Source organism: Macaca nemestrina, chromosome 15 (genome assembly GCF_043159975.1).
Source record: "Macaca nemestrina isolate mMacNem1 chromosome 15, mMacNem.hap1, whole genome shotgun sequence".
NCBI classification, from domain to species: Eukaryota; Metazoa; Chordata; class Mammalia; order Primates; family Cercopithecidae; genus Macaca; species Macaca nemestrina.
Genome location: NC_092139.1, coordinates 62397126 through 62404726, shown reverse-complemented (window position 1 = coordinate 62404726; position 7601 = coordinate 62397126). Strand labels below are relative to the sequence as shown.

The 7601-nt window shown below is 43.9% G+C and overlaps 2 pseudogenes; one reads left to right on the top strand and one right to left on the bottom strand.

Moving 5' to 3' along the window:
* Positions 1 to 1301: 1301 nt before the first annotated feature.
* LOC139358368 (calponin-2 pseudogene) lies at positions 1302 to 5167 on the bottom strand (annotated as a pseudogene).
* Positions 5168 to 6038: 871 nt separating this feature from the next.
* Positions 6039 to 7249, top strand: LOC139358563 (glucoside xylosyltransferase 1 pseudogene; annotated as a pseudogene).
* The last annotated feature ends 352 nt before the right edge of the window (positions 7250 to 7601 follow it).

Below are 7601 nucleotides of genomic sequence, written 5' to 3'. Positions count from 1 at the left end.
AAATGGACTCTCCTCGTGAACGTTTGGCCTCCTATTAATTTTACTATGTATGTGATGGACAATGTTCTGACTGCCTGTCCACGTGTTTGATTTTAGCTGTTTTTCTCCCATATGAAATCCAGTGAATGTTGCACCTCAAGACTATCATATTCATTGTTTTCCTATATATTACTACATTGAAATAGTTTTGGGAAAACAAGTGGTTTTCCATTACATAGAAAAGTTATTTAGTGGTGATTTCTGAGACTTTGCTGTACCCATTACTCGAGTAGTGTACGCTGTACCCAATGTGTACCTTAACCCCCCGAACCTTCCATCCGAGTCCCCAAAGTCCATTATGTCATTCTTATGCCTTTACACCCTCTTAGCTTAGCTCCCACTTGTGAGAACATATCATATTTGTTTTTTTATTCGTGAGATACTTCACTTAGAATAATCATCTCTAACTCCATCCTGTTTGCTGCGAATGCCATTATTTGGTTCATTTTCCGAGCTGGGTAGTATTCCATGGTGTATCTATAACACATTTTCTTTGTCTATTCATCGGCTGATAGACATTTAACCTGGTTCCACATTATTGCAACTGCAAATGGTGCTGCTATAAATGTGTGTACATGTGTCTTTTTCATATGACTTCTTTTCCTGTAGGTAGATACCCGGGAGTGAGCTGATACAAATTTAAATAAAGATAATTATAAAATTAAGTAATGACCAAGTGAAATTTACTATTTCTAGTAGTAAAACAAAACACATTTATTGAGTAAAATTTGAACATATTTCTGCTCACATAAAGAACATAAAACTTCTGTATTTTGTATAAATGACATGTTTTATCTCACTAGACTCATCCTGTGGTGAATTGGTGGGGGAGGGTTGGAGAAAGTAACATATCTTTAAATTTAACTTTTGACTCACATTTTCTTCAAGTTTCAATTGTTCTTTTAGTTAAATGCCTCCAAGAAGATGTTCACATGCTTTGGGCTTTCTGTGGCCTCAAGGCAAAGGGAAATTGAATCTGGAGTCTTTTATTGTCTTCGTGCTATTCTCTAGACCTCTGCTTTCTCTGTGGCAGAGGGTCTCCCTGGTCTGATCACTAGTGCCATTGCATTGCTCTTCTCTGAGATGAAGCTTGTACTCTTGAATCAGAGTACAGTGGAATTCCCTGGCTTTATTAGCCTCCTGTTGGCTTGGATAAGATCTTCAGATCTCTCTGAGTTTCAGCATCCAATTTCTTCTTCCACAATATGTCTGGAATGGTCACATATGACATTTTGGCAGGATCATTTTGCCCCTTGCTGCAGTGGCCCCATGTTATGTATGTTAGTTTTCAACTCAGTTAAGTTGCTTGTTTACCTCTATGACACTTCCACATTGCATAGATTTGTAGGTCTAGCAGGAGGTATTTTATATAAACCAAGCTGCCAGAAACAGAAGAATGCTCACACAGTAAATCAGACAAACTACATTTATTACTAACAGAGGAGCAGGAAGAATCAGCAAAAGCCTAAGTTCTATGATGACAAGCCTGACCCTTGAGGTCAGAAAAGTTGCCCACGGTTGACAGAGTCTCCTTTGCACATGCCCCACTGTGTACTGCAGCTGAGGAACCCCTGAGTGCTCCACCCGAGGTTTCACACCCCATGTGCACCTTGGTTCTTGGAGTTTAAGAATTGCAGGAATATCCTGTTCTAGGAAAAACAAGGACAGAGTCCAGACTGTCCCAGACAGTTTCTCCCCATTTCAGGATATTGTCTTCTTGGAACATTCTAAAATCATTCTGAGGACTAGGAGGTCCAGAACGCTGAGTTGGTCAAAGTCATTCAGGTCTTGCCCTCCTGATCACATAAACAAAGTGGACTACAAAACATTAAGCATTGGCAGAAATGATCATATTGCATTATGATAGCCATTCTTCATTATGATAAAAATAATTTATCCACCAAAAAGTTATCTGAATTCTAAATCTGAATGAACCCAACAAAACATAGATTTGGGCTTGTTGTCCCAGTTTAATAAAAGATACACTAATCCAACAAATTTAATTAAATACAAAAACTTTAGAATAAGTATAACAATCATAAAGACTCATTTCAATAAAAGCTGGCATACAAAGTTATCAGACGTATGACAATAGAAGAAAATGTTGACACTGCTTAGGGTAAAGTGAATATGATTGATATTCAAATGAACAAAGGAAATAGTAAACTCAATAGCAAAATGGGCCAAAGAATCCAATACACTATTAACAATCTGACAAATGCAATGTGTACAAATAAAATGTGATCTGTATTTTCACCACTTGTTTAGAAAATTTAAGAATCCTAGATAACATTGAGTGATGAGGATATGAGGAAAACAGCCTTTATGGGCAATGGATGGGAAATTAAATGGTTTTAAACATTTCAGAAAATAATATGACAGGACCCGTTTGAAAGTGTGCATACTCTACAACCTGTCTCAATAATGGGCACATACCCCTGATAGAGATTGGATGTGTGTTCCCTCCAAATCTCATGCTGAAATGTGATCCCCAGTGTTGGAGGTGGGACCCAGTGAGAGGTATTGGATCATGGGGTGGATCCCTTATGAATAGTTTAGCACAGGAATGTCCAAACTTTTGGCTTCCCTGGGCCACATTGGAAGAAGAATTTTCTTGGACCACACATAAATTACACTGAAAATAGCTGATGAGTTAAGAAAAAAAAGAAAAAAGAAAAAAGGAAAAGACACACATACACAGACATGCACACAAAATCGCTTATGTTTTAAGAAAGTTGACAAATCTGTTTTGGTCCACATTCAAAGCTGTTCTGACCTGCATTCAGCCCACAAGCTGCGAGTTGGACAAGCTTAGTTTATCACAATCCACTTGAGTGAGTTCTTCACAGTGAGTTCATGAGAGATCTGATTGTTAAAAACAGCATGGGACTGCCCCCTTCTCTCTTACTCCCTCTCTGACCATGTGACACACTGGCTCCCCTTCACCATCTGCCAGGACTGTAAGCTTCTTGATAGACCAGTATACCTGGTCAGGCCCTAAGGGGAGAAGGAGGGCTAAGGCTCCTTAAAACCTACTGAGGAGCTGGGCGTGGTGGCTCATGCCTGTTACCCCAACACTTTGGGAGGACGAGGCGGGGGGATCACATGAGGGCAAGAGTTCCAGATCAACCTGGCAAACATGGTGAAATCCTGTCTCTAATAAAAATACAAAACATTAGCCAGGCGTGGTGGCACATGCCTGTAGTCCCAGCCACTCTGGAGGCTGAGGCAGGAGAATCGCTTGAGCGTGGGAGGCTGGTGCAGTGAGGGGAGATCACTGTGTTTCAGCCTGGGCGACAGAGTGAGACTCCATCTCAAAAAAACACAAACAAACAAAAATCCTAGTGAGGGCCACGGGGGTGGGGGAGCTAGGATGGAGAGGGGTCAGGCTTAACCTTGGCAACTCAGAATTCCACTACCTTGTACGGGCCTCAGTTTTCTCACCGGGCCCCAATGTAGGTCTGAGGGTCCTAGAGAAATCCAGCCACTCAGGAGCCTGAGATATTTTAGCATCGTGTCTGGGCCCCCTCTCCCAGGGCACTTATTTCCCAGCACCCTCTCCACTGTCTCCGTGCCTTTCCTCAGGAAAAAAAAAATTTTCTTTAGTTAATACCTCCTGAAGATTTTGTGGGCACAGAAACCACAAACTGGCTGACAAAAAGGGGAAGAAGAGAGGCCACTGGAAATCTTCTGGGTCCGGTTTCCTCCACGCCCAGGTTTCTTCTCCCCAGCACAGCTCGGTGCACAGCCTGGACATGCCAGTGGGGACCCTTATCCTACACGCATCAGGAAAAGGCCTTGATCCCTTTCCCCAGAGCCCGGTGGCTCAGTCCTGCGAAGGAACCAAAGCAATGGGGAGGGGTGTGGGGAAAAAAACCCTGCTGCCTGATCCCACGCCGCCACTCACAGACCCTCAGTTGACTGGTAGCACTGAACAGGTTGGAAAAAAAAAGACGGAAACACAGAAAAACCCAAACACCCAGACGGGGAGACCGTCTGGGGAGAGAGTGTGCTGGGAGCCTCAGTAGCCGGTCTCCTCCTGGTTGTAAGGGAGATATTCAGGGGCCTCCCCTGGCCCCGGGCAGTCGCCGGCACCCGAGGGAGCCCCATGGGCCACTGGGCTTCCGGGTAGTACTTGGGGCCGTGTATTTGAAGATCTGGCCAAAGACCTGGCCGCTCTGGTTGGCGCCTTGCCTGTAGCCCATCTTCAGGGACATGGAGGAGTTGTCACAGTTGTTGATTCCCAGCTTGGCGTGGTGGATGTGCCACCGGGTCCCAGGAGTCAAAAAGCCCACCTGGCTGGCACATTTGTTTGTGCCCATCTGGAGTTGTCCATGGCGGGGGCAGGATGTGGTTCTTGGGTCATAGAGATGCCTCCCCGTGCCCTGCCGTACATGGTCATGCCTGACTGGCTGGCACATTTGTTGGTAATGGGCAGCCTGATGAGGCACTGGCCGGCTTTCATGGTGGCGTCGTGGAAGTTCCGCTCCTGCTTCTCTTAGTACTTGTCACCGATGTCCATCCTGGTCTGCAGCCCCTTAGTCTTGGCCTTCCCTGCCAGGGCAAGAAGAGACACCTGCACCTGGGTCACGTTCCCACTCTCAAACAGGTGGTTGGCCTCAAATAAGTCCAGGGGGTTCATGCTGTAGCTGACCATGGCCTTGAGGAAGTTGGAGAGGTTTTCCAGCTGGTGCCAGTTCTACACGGAAGCGGTTGATCTTAAGAGCCTGAGGCCGGCTGCAGTTTGTTCATGAATGTGCGTAAGATAATCCCATCCTTCAGGCCCTTCTGGAAATCGGGCTGATGGAGAGGCTGGTGAGTCCCGTGATCCAGCTGCAGAGCTCTGCCTCCTTCTGGGGGTCATATCTGGAGAGGAGTCTGTTCTTGACCTCCCCCAAGAACCTGTAGGAGCGGCCCTTGTTGAACTGCCTGGAGCTTAAGGCTGGCGGGCGCCGCCTCCGGACTGGACGGGACGGGACCTGGAGCTAAGTCTTTTATCCAGTTTGCAACATTTTGTTTTCACCGCACCATTGTTTTTACTACATATCTTTGGTGTATTTAAAAAATGTGTGAAAAATGTTAGACCATCTCCCTTTTTTCCACCTTCCCTTTTACCCTTTACTGCCATTTATACACACACATCCACGCACGCACACATGCACACACACATACAGACCAAAATTAATTTAGATGTACGAATGGGTTATTTGAAGCAAAAAGTCAATCTATATTAGTAAAAGTGTCATGCCTGTGTGAATTATATTTATGATCCTTTTAAGAAGAAAGAACTTCCAGCCGGGCGCGGTGGCTCACGCCTGTAATCCCAGCACCTTGGAAGGCCAAGGTGGGCTGATCACGAGGTCAGGAGTTTAAGACCAGCCTGGCCAAGATGGTGAAACTTCGTCTCTATTAAAAACACAAAAAAAGTTTAGCTGGGCGTGGTGGCACGTGCCTGTAATCCCAGCTACTCAGGAGGCTGAGGCAGGATAATGGCTTGAACCCTGGACATGGAGGTTGCAGTGAGCCGAGATCATGCCACTGCACTCCAGCCTGGACAACAGAGTGAGACTCCATCTCAAAAATAAAATACAGTGTTGAATTTTTACAAGTCATTGTTCCTATTCTAATTTTTGAATGAAACTACAGCCTCTAATAAAACAGCCTCATTAAACTAATTCGCTAATGAATTCTTAAGTAAAAGGGGAATTCCACAGAAATATATATGGCTCTTTTTATGTTTATTAAAAGTAAGAGCCTGGAAAACAGATGTGTTCTGTAAAATTGAATTACTTTCTATCCAGTTCCACTGGTTCGCACTGTTTTATCTTTATATTAAAATATATATAAATGATTGATTGATTGATGATTTTTTTTCTTTTAGACACTGCTGTTGAATCCATGGAGAGTAAAAAGGGTAAATTTCCAGAACTAGGCTCCCTCTGCTCCAGTTCCCCAGGTGGGCGTGGCAGAGACAGAGACCAAGGAAGGCGGCTGGAGCCATGCAGCGCTACTTGTGCCTGGTGGCGCTCTGTCTGGCCTGCGGCTTCTGCTCGCTCCTTTACGCCTTCAGCCAGCTGCCACATCCCTGGAGGAAGGAAAAGGTGGCAGTGACTGGAAGACGCAGGCACGCAGTGGCTTCTTGACTGGCTGGAGGCAGATGTGGTGCAGTGAGAGGAGCGGGCAAGGCTGGTCCCGCTGCGCATCCAGGCGGGTGGGACAGGTGTAGTCTGAAAATACAGCCTGTTGAGAAAATGCATCTAGCTATAGTTGCCTGTGGTGAAAGACTGGAAGAAACTATGACCAGGTTGAAGTCAGCTATCATTTTCAGGATCAAAGCTTTTCAATTCCAGGTTTTTGCTGAAGATCAGCTACATCACAGCTTTAAAGGAAGATTTGACAGGGGTCATTTCTCCAAATATTTAATTATACAATATACCCCATAACCTTTCCAAGTGAGAATGCAGCAGAGTGGAAAACCTTTTTAAACCATGTGGTTTGCAGAGATTGTCCTTGCCGTTATTCCTGAAATAAGTTGACTCCCACACTGATAGCCCTTTTTTTATGACCAGTTGATACTATTTGGTCTTTACTAAAGAAATTTCATTCCACACAAATTGCTGCAATGGCACCAGAACCCAAGGAACCTCGAATAGGATGGAATAGTCGCTTTGCTAGGCATCCATACCGTGGAAAAGCTGGAGGAAACTCTGGAGTAATGTTGACAAACATGACTGGAATGAGAAGGAAGTATTTCAAGAATGATGTGACAACTGTGCGACTACAATGAGGAGACATACTTATGACATGGCTTAAAATATACAAGCTAAACATGACATGGGTGATCAAGATTTGTTGGATATCATGTTTTTCACAATCCAGAAAGCCCTTTTGTCTCTCCGTGTCAATGGAATTATCATCCAGATCATTGTCTATATGGAAGCAGTTGCCAAGAAGCAGAAGAAGGAATCTTTATTCTTCACGGGAACAGAGGTGTTTACCATGATGATAAGCAACCAGCTTTTAGAGCTGTTTATGAAGCGCTGAGAAATTGTTCTTTCAAGATGACAACGTTCATTCCTTAATAAAACCTTTAGAATTGGAACTACAAAAAACAGTGCATACATACCATGGAAAAATTTACAAAATATTTATCAAACAACTAGCAAAAAGCATAAGAGATCGTTATGCCAGATCACCAAAGGAAAGATGATTCTTGGTGCCTGCTACATCAAATGGATGAAAACAACAAAGCATCAGAGGATAAGTGTGAAGCAATCGTCTTGGGTGAAGCATTAAGGAAGGAATTATTCATCTCCAAAATATTTTTTTTTCCTAAAGAGGTTAAATGAGCAGTATTTTCAGGCAACGAAGAATAAGTTAAAATCTTGGGCTCCAACAAAGAAACATTTTTGGCCTCTGATATTTTGTAATGTTACTTACTATCATTCCAGCATTGATGAAAATATTATTGAATGGTTTTAGCCTGCAAACTTCCGTTGACCCATAGTCTCAAGTAAGAGTGATGGGGCTGTGAAGATGAAGAAAATGTACCTCAAACCCAG